The sequence below is a fragment of the Cupressus sempervirens genome, chromosome 5 (assembly GCF_028749045.1).
Source record: "Cupressus sempervirens isolate cs-2001-9-10 chromosome 5, ASM2874904v1, whole genome shotgun sequence".
In the NCBI taxonomy this organism is placed as follows: domain Eukaryota; kingdom Viridiplantae; phylum Streptophyta; class Pinopsida; order Cupressales; family Cupressaceae; genus Cupressus; species Cupressus sempervirens.
The window spans coordinates 901710334-901723003 of NC_143122.1; the positions used below are offsets into that span (position 1 = coordinate 901710334).

At 32.8% G+C, this 12670-nt stretch overlaps 1 pseudogene; it reads left to right on the forward strand.

Annotated features, from left to right (window-relative positions):
- Positions 1 to 262: 262 nt before the first annotated feature.
- On the forward strand, positions 263 to 9185 carry LOC149558843 (indole-3-acetate O-methyltransferase 1-like; annotated as a pseudogene).
- Positions 9186 to 12670: the final 3485 nt, after the last annotated feature.

Here is a 12670-nt window from a genome sequence, read left to right on the forward strand (position 1 = left end):
CGCCAGAAAAGGGGACGGCACATGAACTTAGCTGTTTATACAAATTTCTCTTATGGTTGCACATTTGACTCTGAATTAACAAATACCGTCACATGTGTACCGTTGGATAGACATTGCTAACATTTCAGCTTAGGACAAGCTGGGCATCAAGTTGGCTTCTATCACCAGTTATTGTTATCAAATTAAGTCCTATATAGCCAATCATTTGAGGTGTTTTTTTCCTTAAAACGGAGTTGAGAGACCCCTGTCTCTGTAAACTCAATCTAAAATGGCTCTGGAATTTGTGCTTGGCATGAAGGGTGGAAATGGAGATTCTAGTTATGCCAACAAATCTTCACCTCAGGTATACAATACAAGTTTCCCTTTTAATTTCTTCACAACATAATGGGAACTTGTTTTTACATGAATCGTTCAATTCATTCATCATCTCCTCACATGAGAAGAGAAAAACTATCGTTTAAATTTTATTGAACTTGTTGCCATTTTCCATTTCCTTTGATCTTTTCATGCTCTCAATCCATAGTATAAATGATAGACTGATTCATAAAAGGCATATAGGCAAACATATGCATACCTGCGCCAGAGGAGGCACCCTAAAAGTATGGCCGGTAAGGGGCATCCAAACAACCGGTTAACAAATTCATTTTTTTAATTCAGATAAAAACCCATAATTGTCAATAAGCCAGTCAGTCAGATTTTGATAAATATTTAGGTGTACTTCGTGAGTTAGGAGCTTAATGTTAATTTTTTCAGTTTATGGGCATTCACAGGTTTCTCTGTAGAGATCGTCGAACATCAAGGGGTTAAAAAAAGACATTTTCAAATTGCTTTTTAATACACTCAATGTTTTACACCAATATTTGTTCACACAAAAATCAGTACTTCTTTTCTGTTGTTCTGATGAAATGTCTCAATATTGGTGCACATATGGGCCACCTACCAACTAAAAAAGTTAAGAAAATTTCTACTGTTAGTACATGATCACTATCAATGCACCATGTTAAAATTCTCAGAACTCCTTCAATATTAATAATTGTGGCTGAACTTGACAAAAACGTCAGATTATTAGACCCTCTAATGATTACTAGGAATTTTCTCTGCATTTTTTACGTCACTCTAACCAGCAGATAGTCCAGTCCTACAGAGATGTCTATGAGATTGTAATGATGGTTGAATGATGAGATGAAATTATTCTTTCTTTTGCATTTCTTTTCCAGAAGTGGTATAAATGAAGGTAGATCAGGGCGTTGTTGGGGTTGTAATGTGTACATACTACAAAAGAAAATATTGTTTGAGTGTCTCAAGATCATGTGCCTCCTTGAGAAAACAAGTTATGAGAAAAACTCGTAGCAATATTGTTTGCTGTTGAGACTGTTGTTTCATGGTTGACAAGAGATAAAGGTAGAATAGAAGTTGGTAAAATATTGTTCGAGTGTCTCAAGATCATGTCCCATTCCAGTAGCTTTCCAAAAAAAATTATCAGAAGGAACTTGCCTCCTTGAGAAAACAAAGAAGACTGAAAGTTATATGGATTCTTTAAGACATGTCTAATAGGTGGTACCGTGGTAGAAGAAAAGCACCTGGAAGAAACAAGCAAAAGACATGGTGTAAGTAAACAAGGAAAAATTATGTTTGGAAAAAATAAGTCAATTTTGACTATTTAAAACTTTTAGTCTAGAAATCAAGTCTTAACTATCTGTAAATAAATAAGCAGCAATTAAATAAGCAAAGAAAAGTTGTCGATGTAGATTGAAGAATCCATAAAGATGCAATCAGAAGAAAATTTAAAATCTTAGATGTAGCCGCTACTGTTTGAAAGGAAAATTAAAGATCAGGAAGCACAAAGAACATATTGAAAAGAAGAGGCTACCATCTTACGAGACGTCAGAGGATTTTTCACTTAGACATGTGGTATAGGGTGTAGATTTAATCGTTTTTTCTTGGAAGAGTCTTTCCTCAAGATGTTTGGAAGTATATTTAATGGAGTCCCATATTGATATTCTTAGAACAGCCTGGTTTTCAATAGGAAAGTTCTTAGCAGTTGGAAGGTTATAGAAAGTTTGAGGATGTTACGTGGGTTTGTGTCTAGGTTAAAAGAGAGTGAAAATTGTTTGAAGAGCAAGTTTCAAAGTCTATAGATAAAAATTTGAGAAGAGGATATGTTTTTTAAATTTTGAAACGTTAAGTGAAACTTTAAATAAAATTGAATGCCGCAGCATTTCATAATTGTGTGAATAATGTCTGAGGCCAGAAGAGTCCACTCCAATGCACAAGGACCCACAGCCTGACTCTAAAGCAGTTGCTAAGAAAATAGAAGTGTTTGACCCCTGATCCAACAATGGATTGATAACAAAAGGGCTAGAGCTCATGCGAAGAACATCTTAATAGGAATATGGTATTTCCTAGGTTTTATATGTAGAACTGAAGGAGTAAGAAAGAAATGAAGAAGGAAATTGGTATTACTACTGAAATTAAAAGAGTTTGTTGGAAATAATTCAAACTATGCCACCTTGACAAGATATACTACCAGACTTGTATTTTGTTTTCTTTTACTCTGCTCCCCTCGTTTCTACAGTTTGATGAGCTATGCGATCTTCAAACGCATTAAACGATCTGTTCTAATCGATTTTTCAATATTAACAAGGTCAATCTGAAATTGAGTTACTATGGATTGGAAGATATGAAACCAAAAGTCCTCACAATGGATTTCTCATGCTTTATTTATACTTCCTTCTTTGTTGATAATAAATAATAGAGTTTGTAACTAGCAGCATTGATAGAAAATCTTCAATTCTTCTTCAATAGAATCTATATTAACAAATTTATTGAGAATGTTGGCGGTAGTTGGCGGTATTAATTTCTATCATTAATAGCAGACAACTAGCCCACGTCCAGCCCAACTCAGCCGTCCATCCACCGTCCAGAGTAAATAGCAAACCGTCAGCCGTCTGAGCTACAGTATAGAAGCCACCCATGTTTAGTATAATATAACATGTTTAAAATGATCTATGTGTATTCTAGAGTATTCTCAGATCTCTATAAATAGAGGTCTTATGTAATGCATTTGTGCAAGGCAGTTAAGGCAATAAAATCAATATTATTTTTGTATATGTCTCTCTTTGCCTTCAAATTGGTATCAGAGTATGAAGAGTTGGGCCTAGGAAGAAAAGAATTATGTGTTGATATGTATAACTGTTGTGGCAGTGAATGAAACTTCTAATGTTTTTTTGATTGTAGATCATTATCAGCGTCTAAAGTTGGAGACTAGTGGCTGCCAAGATTGAGAAAAGAAAATATCTCAGTTTAATGTTTGAAGAAGGTATGAGCTGATTTCTTGGAGTGAAGCCTAATGATTTTTTTAAAAAATTGTTAAAAGGGAAAAATAAGCATTATAATGTTGTTTGTTTAAGCTATATGTCATTGGCTTAGACTTGTTTGGTCAATTTTCTTTGTAAAGAAAAGTTTAAAATTGTAAGGTGCAGTTGTAACTGTGTATTAATATGGCTTTAGGAAGTAGTATAGCTCAACAACAAATTTTAATATTTTCTGGTAAAAATTATGAATTTTGGGCTATAAAAATGAAGACACTATTTTGTTCTTAAGGCATATGGGATCTTATTGAAAAGGGTTTTATTGAACCACAAGATGAGTCTACATTAACACAAGATGAAAAGGATAAATTACAAGATAACAAGAAAAAAGATGCAAAAACATTGTTTCTAATTCAACAATCTTTAGATGAATCAATTTTTTCTAAAGTTTGTGCTGCTAAAAAGTCTAAAATTGCATGGGATATTTTAGAAACAGCATATCAAGGGACATCAAAAGTTAAGATTGCTAAATTGCAAACTTTAAGGCGTGATTTTGAAAATTTGTGTATGAAGGATTTAGACTCAGTTGATCAATTTCTAAATCAAGTAATGAATGTGGTTAATCAAATTAGATCATATGGTGATGATTTGACAGATCAAAAAGTTGTTGAAAAGATACTTCGTTGTTTGCCTAGAAAATTTGATGCCATTGTTGTTGCCATTGAAGAATCTAAAGATTTGAAAATACTATCTATTGATGAACTGATGGGTTCACTTTTATCTCATGAATCAAGAATGAACAAAAATAACAATTCTTCTTTGGAGAATGCATTTAGATCTTAGGTATTTTTTGGCAGAGGAAGAGGAAGATCAAACTACAGAGGAAGAGGAAGAGGTAGAAGCATAAATGGACGTGGAAGTCCAAATCAAGAAGAGAGAACAAATCAATCCATTTAGAGTTCGAATAGAGGACATGGCAAAAGTTCATTCCAACACCCATCATCAAGGTTTGATAAATCTCAAATTCAGTGTCATTATTGTAAGAGATTTGGTCATATTGCAAGTGAATATAGAAAGAAACAAGAGGATATTGAAAAGAATGGTGCTAATTACTCAGATGTATCTGATAACAATTTAGGAAGTTTATTTATAACTTGTAATGTTGCTCAAGAAAGCTCTAGTGATATATGGTTCCTAGATAGTGGATGTAGTAACCATATGACTGGAAATAAAGATTTGTTTGCTAACTTGGATGATTCTGTAAAATCTGAAGTAAAGCTAGGAAATGATAGTAAAGTCTCTGTAATGGGAAAAGGTGTTATAAATGTCTTGACAAAAAATGGAGGAAAAAGATATATTCCTAATGTGTATTTTGTGCCTGGATTAAAACACAATCTCATGAGTGTTGGTCAACTAGTACAAAAGGGTTACAAAGTTTCTTTTGATAATGATGTTTGCACAATCTTAGATAGAAATCCTAGTGGCAGGTTAATTGCAAGGGTCAACATGACACAAAATCTAATATTCCCCCTCCAGATTCATTGCATTCAAGGAGGAAAAGAAGTTAGTTTCAAGGCAATATACTCAGATCAGTCATGGCTATGGCATTTGAGGTATGGTCATCTTCATTTTGATGCTTTGATTTTATTACAAAAGAAGAATATGGTGAAAGGATTGCCTCAAATATTGAAACCACCAAGTTCATTTGAAAGTTGTATTTTGGCAAAGCAACATAGAGAAAGCTTCCCAGTAGGAGGTTCATATAAAGCAAGAGCACCATTGGAATTAGTTCACACTGATATATGTGGACCTATGCAAACTCCATCTTTAGGAGGAAGTATATATTTCCTAACATTTATTGATGATTTTAGCAAGAAGATTTGGATATACTTTCTCAAACAAAAAAGTGAAGCTTTTGAAAAGTTCAAGGATTTCAAAAATTTGGTTGAAAAACAAAGTGGTCACTACATCAAGGTATTGTGATCTGATAGAGGTGGTGAATTCAGTTCTAATGATTTTCTAGAATTTTGCAGATTTCATGGAATTAAGAAGCAGTTTACCACAAGGTACACACCACAACAAAATGGTGTAGCAAAAAGGAAAAACAAAACCATAATGGTAATGGCAAGGAGTATGTTGAAGGCCAAAAATCTATCCAATGAGTTCTGGGTAGAAGCAGTAGCATGTGCTATATACATTTTGAATAGGAGTCCTACAAAGAGTGTTAAGAACACAATTCCACAAGAAGCATGGAATGGTAAGAAACATACAGTATCTCATTTTAGAATTTTTGGATGTGTTGCTTATTCATTAGTTCCATCTGATTTGAGAAAGAAATTGGATGATAAAAGTGAAAAATGCATCTTTGTTGGTTATAGTGAAGAATCAAAAGCTTATAGATTGTATAATCCCATTTCAAAGAAATTGATCATTAGCAGGGATGTTAAATTTGAAGAGGAAGATTCATTGCATGAACATGATAACAAACAAGTCACAAGAGGAGCACCAATATTACAAGGTGATGATGAATTAAAGGAACAAGGGACTCAATCAACACCCAATACTCCACCAAGGAACTTTGTGCAAGGTGCCTCACCTCCAAGTTCAAATGTAAGTGATAAATCTGATTCAACATTCTCAATACCAGGTTACAAAGGTAAGAAGACAAGAAGCTTAAAAGAAATATATGATCAAGAAGAAGAGAATGTAGATATTTACTCAAATTTTTCGTTATTTTCTTGTGATCCATTGTATTTTGATGAAGCAATTAAAGAAGATAAATGGATCAAGGCAATGGATGAAGAAATTGACTCTATTGAAAGAAATAATACATGGGAATTAATGGATTTATCTAAAGGAAAAGAATGTATAGGAGTCAAATGGGTTTACAAAACTAAATTTGATGAAAAATGGTGAAATTGTTAAGCACAAGGCAAGACTAGTTGCTAAAAGTTTTTCACAACAATATGGAGTTGATTATAATGAAACATTTGCTCTAGTTGCTAGACTTGACACAGTTCAAACTATTTTAGCAATAGCAGCACAAAATGATTGGAAAGTGTATCAAATGGATGTAAAATCAGCTTTTTTGAATGGTTTTCTTGATGAAGAGGTATATGTTAAACAACCACCTGGTTATGAGGTTAATGGGCATAAAAACAAGGTATATAAACTAAGCAAGGCACTTTATGGTTTGAAACAAGCTCCTAGGGCTTGGTATAAGAGGATTGATTCATACATGATAAGTAATCAATTCAACAGAAGTAACAATGAGCCCACATTATATGTTAAGACTAATAAGGAAGGTCAGATTTTGATTGTATGCTTGTATGTTGATGACTTGATATTCACTGGAAATCTATCAGTAGACATGTTCAAGTTAGAAATGATGAAAGAATTTGAAATGACAGATTTGGGGTTGATGAGATATTTCTTAGGTATTGAAGTTATTCAATGTGACAAAGGTATCTTCATTTGTCAATCAAAGTATATAAAGGATGTTTTAAAGAGATTTAAAATGATGAATTGCAATCTAGTGTCAACTCTAGTTGCAACAGGAACAAAATTTAGCAAGGAAGAAAAGGGCTCAAATTTTGATCCAACTATGTTTAAAAGACTTGTTGGAAGTTTAATGTATATAACAGCTACAAGGCCAGACATCATGTATAGTGTCAGTTTAATCTCAAGGTTCATGGAATCACCACAAAATTCTCATTGGCAAGTTGGGAAAAGGATATTGAGATATATTGCAGGAACAATGGGATATGGAATCCTATATTCCAAAATTAACAATTTTGGTTTAATTGGTTATACTGATAGTGATTTTGCAGGTAGCATTGATGACAGGAAGAGCACTTCTAGATATATCTTTCACCTTGGATCAGGAGCTGTATCATGGACATCAAAGAAGCAACCTATAGTGACGATCTCATCAGCTGAAGCGGAATATGTAGCTGCCACTTCCACAGCATGTCAAGTAGTATGGATGCGTCAAATTTTGTTCGATCTTCACCATCATTAGGAGGAACCAACACTAATTCTTTGTGATAACAAATCAACAATAGCATTATCTAAAAATCATGTATTTCATAAGAGGAGCAAACATATTGATACAAGGTACCACTTCATCAGAGAATTGGTCAACAATGGAGAAATCTATCTTGAGTTCTACAAATCTGAAGATCAATTGGCAGATATATTCACTAAAGCTATTGTCAAAGAGTAACTTTGAATATCTGCGAGAGAAATTTGGTATTACAGAAGCAAAATTTGTTAATGACAAAAATTAAGGGGGAGTGTTGGCGTTAGTTGGCGGTATTAATTTCTGCCATTAATAGCAGACAACCAGCCCACGTCTAGCCCAACTCAGCCGTCCATCCACCGTCCGAGTAAATAGCAGACCATCAGCCGTCCAAGCTATAGTATAGAAGCTGCCCATGTTTAATATAATATAACATGTTTAAAATGTTCTATGTGTATTGTAGAGTATTCTCAGATCTCTATAAATAGAGGTCTTATGTAATGCATTTGTGCAAGGCAGTAAGGCAAAAATATTATTTTTGTGTATGTCTCTCTTTGCCTTCTTTACGAATTCGAAATATTTGATTCACTAATTAGAAGGCTGAAATTTTTGTGAAGCTGTTAGACCGATTCTGGAGCGTGGCATTTACGAAAATATGAAAGTGAAGTTTGGTGTGGGTAACATTTTTAGGATGGCAGATTTCGGTTGTGGCACTGGCAAAAATACTCTTGTGGTGGCGGACACCATTGTCAGTGCCATACAACGCTTATTGGCAGATGAGGAGATGCCTGAGTTTGAGGTTTATTTCTCAGATCTTCCCTCTAATGATTTCAATTCACTCTTTCAAATGTTGCCTCCGCCCACAGATAAGAGATCTTATCTAGCAGCAGCTGTATGTGGATTGTACTTCACACGTCTCTTCTCACGGAAAAGTCTGCATTTCTGCCACTCTTCTATGAGTCTCCAATGGCTTTCGCAGGTAAGTAATGAACGATATAACTTCTCCATTTATGAATATGTTATTGTTCTCAACATTATACGATGTAAATGCAGGTTCCGGAGATTGTTCAACAAAGAAGATCTTCTCGTGCTTACATTTCAAGTGACTCTGAGGAGGGTGTGGCAGCTACGTATCTAGAGCAATTCGATACAGACTTCACAGCGTTTTTGAAAGCCCAGGCAGAAGAAATAGTTCAAGGGGGATGCGTGTTCATATGTCTCATCGGTCGTAATACAGGTACTCATATAATGGAGGAGCAAGGATTATTGGGATATACGGCGCGTCATTTCGAGTATGCATTCGAGGCGCTTCTTAAGGAGGTGTGCATAATGCATGATCTGCCCGTTTTTAAATTAATTTATAATCTTAGTCCTTTTAATGATCTAAAAGGGTTCGCAACTTTCTATTTGGGTTTTCATCTAAAGATTAATTATATTCTATTTTCATGTAGATGTACAAATTATTTTATTTTAGTCTGATTTTGTTAGGGTATTCTAAGGGTATTATTTCCAAAGAGAAATGGAAATCATTCAACTTTCCTGGGTTTAATCCAAATTTGGAAGAGATGGAGAGCATTGTGAAGAAAAAGGGGTCATTTGCGATAGTAGGTATGGACATCATTGGGGGAAATCATGTGCATCCTATTACAAAGACAAAGAGAGGGGAAGAGGAGATGTTTGGAAGAATGGTAGCAAACTAATATAGATCCCAACCAGAATATATTGTTGAATCTCATTTAGGATGCAAGAGATTGACAGATAAATTCTTCTTGAAAATTGTTAAACGAGCTTCTAGTAAGTGTGAAGAGTATCTAGCCAAACAAGTAGAATTGGTTGTTGCCCTTTTGAAATAAAAAGGAGCAAGCAATAGCAATATTTAGTGAGTAGAGCCTAAAATTTAAATATTTTCATTTAGTTGTGGGGAAAAGCAAATAAATATTGTTTAAAGAATAATTGTTACCTAGATGGGTAGTTTAGGGAATTTTTGGGCTTTTGAAATATACAACTATTGGGAAGGACATATTGCATATGTTTGTAATCTAAGAGTGATTTCTATTTATTAGAGACAAGAATATTTGAAAACTTTCATAAATTCAATTGTAGTTCTAGATATAATAATAGTGATGTACCCTTTAATGGAAAAAAAAGCCAAAAAAATATATATGACCCCAATGATATATCCATGACTATGACTATAGAAACAATTAAATTTATATGATGAGTAACATAAAATAACGGTGATGTGACTCTCTATGAAAAATATAACTCTCGAAAGTATCCCAAAAATACTATTGTGTACCTATTATAATAGAGAAATATTAAGTATGATTAATATTAGAATAAGATCAAAGTGATTATAACATTCCCTTTTGTGTCTATAGTATAATATTATGAAGTTTTATAAATATCTCACGTGTGGTAACAAAGTGGTCCCATTCTATCTAGTATGGACTTGAAGGAAAGTAATGAGAGAATGCATCGTAATCAGTCTCAATGATGGGGCTTATCTTGTATGATTGCATACATTGTTTGATTTATGAATTATTTTTTCTCATTCGGCATAAGAAGTTACACTTTTTAACATCTTAGTCACTTGTACCACCTTTATAACATCTAGATAAACCTTAATCATGATGCTATGTTTAGAGGATAAGTTTTTATTAAGTCTTTACAAATAGTGATGTCTAACAATGTAGATGCAATAAAATATATGACAACGCATGCACATAAATGTAACTCAAAATGAAGATTAAAAATATTGAGGGCCTAATAATGTAGAATACATATACAAATAAATCCATCAAGTACAAAAGAAAATACACTTCTCTAACCATTAGAGATGAATAATCATGAACAACATCACATGTCATAATATGAAATATGAATGATACAATATAATGTGCACAATGTTTGCATATCCACTATATAAGTGTAAGGCTATGAGATTTAAAAAATCACAAATTATATATAGAGCATCTTGTAAGGGCATCATAACTGATAAATTGATACATGGTCAAATATGCAACATGTGAAAGATCGGAGCATGTCTCCAATGGTGAACATGAGAATTGAAATACTAAAAGGATTATCTAGTAGTGGCATAAGCATGTATTAAAATATCAAATAGTAAAAGAATCACCACCACCCAACAACCTTAATCTTGGAGGTCCATTGCCAATGTGCTAAGGAGATAGAATAAAACCCCACTCTAACATCAAACCATAAAATTAACAATGTAATATAACATAAGAAAAGGATCCCAAAATTTCTCTATCTCAAGAGGTGCTACACACTCTACCAAATGCATATGACATATGTAGAAACCTACGATACATTTGGGGAAGTGTCATCACTTCTATAGAGGTAGATCAACATGTAGTCTAAAAATGTAAATGAGTAAATTAATAAAGGTTAACAAACATGATACCATTAACATGGCATATATAAAGTCAGTCCTTGATGATATTTTAATCTTACCAGCTTAAAAATCTAATAAATGAAATAGTAAAAGACAAGGATGGTCTCTATCGCATATAGAATTGCATATGCATATTATGTAACAATTGCTTAAGACATTATATTTGTGTTTCAAGTTCATTGTTTATTGTGATATTTATAAGAATTGTGATATAATAATATTGATATTGACAGTTTATTGGGAAAAAATGCCTATGAAACAATATATGGCCCAAATGTGTCATCATTGACTATGAACTCATACATAATTGGATTTGTAGGATGCATAAGATCAATTTAATTGTGATGTGCCTCTATACGAGAAACAAAACTTGCAAAAGTATCCTAAAAGGCTTTTTTTTTTTGCAAAAAGAGGGGTAAAAATTTATTAAGACAGAAAGGAGTACAACAAGAAAAGACCAACATGATTATAACATGACCCCTTTTTTCTATAGTATAATATTATCAATTTTTATCAATATCTCACATGCAGTATCAAAGTGATCATATTTTATAGAGTATGAGCTTCAAGGAAGAAATGATGAATTGCATCCACCTCATTCTTGATGATGATGGTTCCTTGTATGAATAATTATGGTGTTATTTATGAAAATAAAAATTTCTATTATTATTTTCTCATTTGGCATGAAGAAGCATTGATTTTAGCTTCATATGCACCCCCATTACTTTTATAACCACCACATCTGTAGAGTGCACTTCACTAGAGAGGCTATTAGTTATGAGATTTTCTTCCAAATAGTTTACAAATTATGACTATGATATTTCCAAGATCTATTTCTGCAAGCAAGGATATGTTCGCCCTTGTTAGAAATATTACTTTTGTCAACATAGGAAAAGATAGTAAAAATTTACATCACTATTACAATTTCTAAAAAGTTAATGAAGTATTTGGAAAACTCAAATTTTGTAAAGTCTTCCAACTATTACTTATATGAAAAAATAACATAAAAAATTACATAATTTATGTTGGATATCCAAAAAAGCCTGGGATTGGTGAATCAAATAAGTATTACATATATTAATAATTATATTAAGTAAAAAAATAAGTACACATCTCCATCCAAAGTAGATGAATAATAAAGAACAACAACATGTATCAACGTCTGTAATACAATTGATACAAAATGATATACACAATCACTTTATATCCATTGTACAAGTTATAGGGTGTGAGATAATAATAAAACTTATACAAATTACATCAAGGATCATCCATCACTAGCAAAGGTAAATCAGAACATGAAATGGAAAAATAATCACCACCACCTTATTACATTTAAATTCAAGGTTCACTTTCATTGTGTTGAGGAGATAACATTGGAACACACTCAAATATCAAATCAAAAAATGTGACATGTGTAGGGAAACCAAAGATACATATTGTAAAGTGTCATCACATTCATATAACCCTTTAGTTATCTTAGAAGCCTCTTTGGGCCCTAGTGCTTAAGTGACCATGTTTGGCTGAGTAAAGACTTCATACAAAAAAATGTTACTAACTATGCTATATCCAAGTCCTACTAACTATGCTATATCCAAGTCCTCTCAAGGTGACAAGTGTGATTTCACACTCCATCCTAGCCCATACTAGTGCTCAAGAAATGGGTGAGGTACACTAAAAATAATATTTATTTAATTTTAACCTCATTTACTATATTATTTAATCACTTATTATAATGTCCCCAATTAGGACATTAGTTTATATTTCAAGTTTCTCTGAAAAATCAAATTTTTATATACCTTACTTTCGATATCCTTTTGGATATTTCTCATGATGATTTCTAAATGTTAACATTCTCTATGTATATTCATTCTTAAAGTTACATCCTTTTATAAATAAAATTAATTATACTATTATATT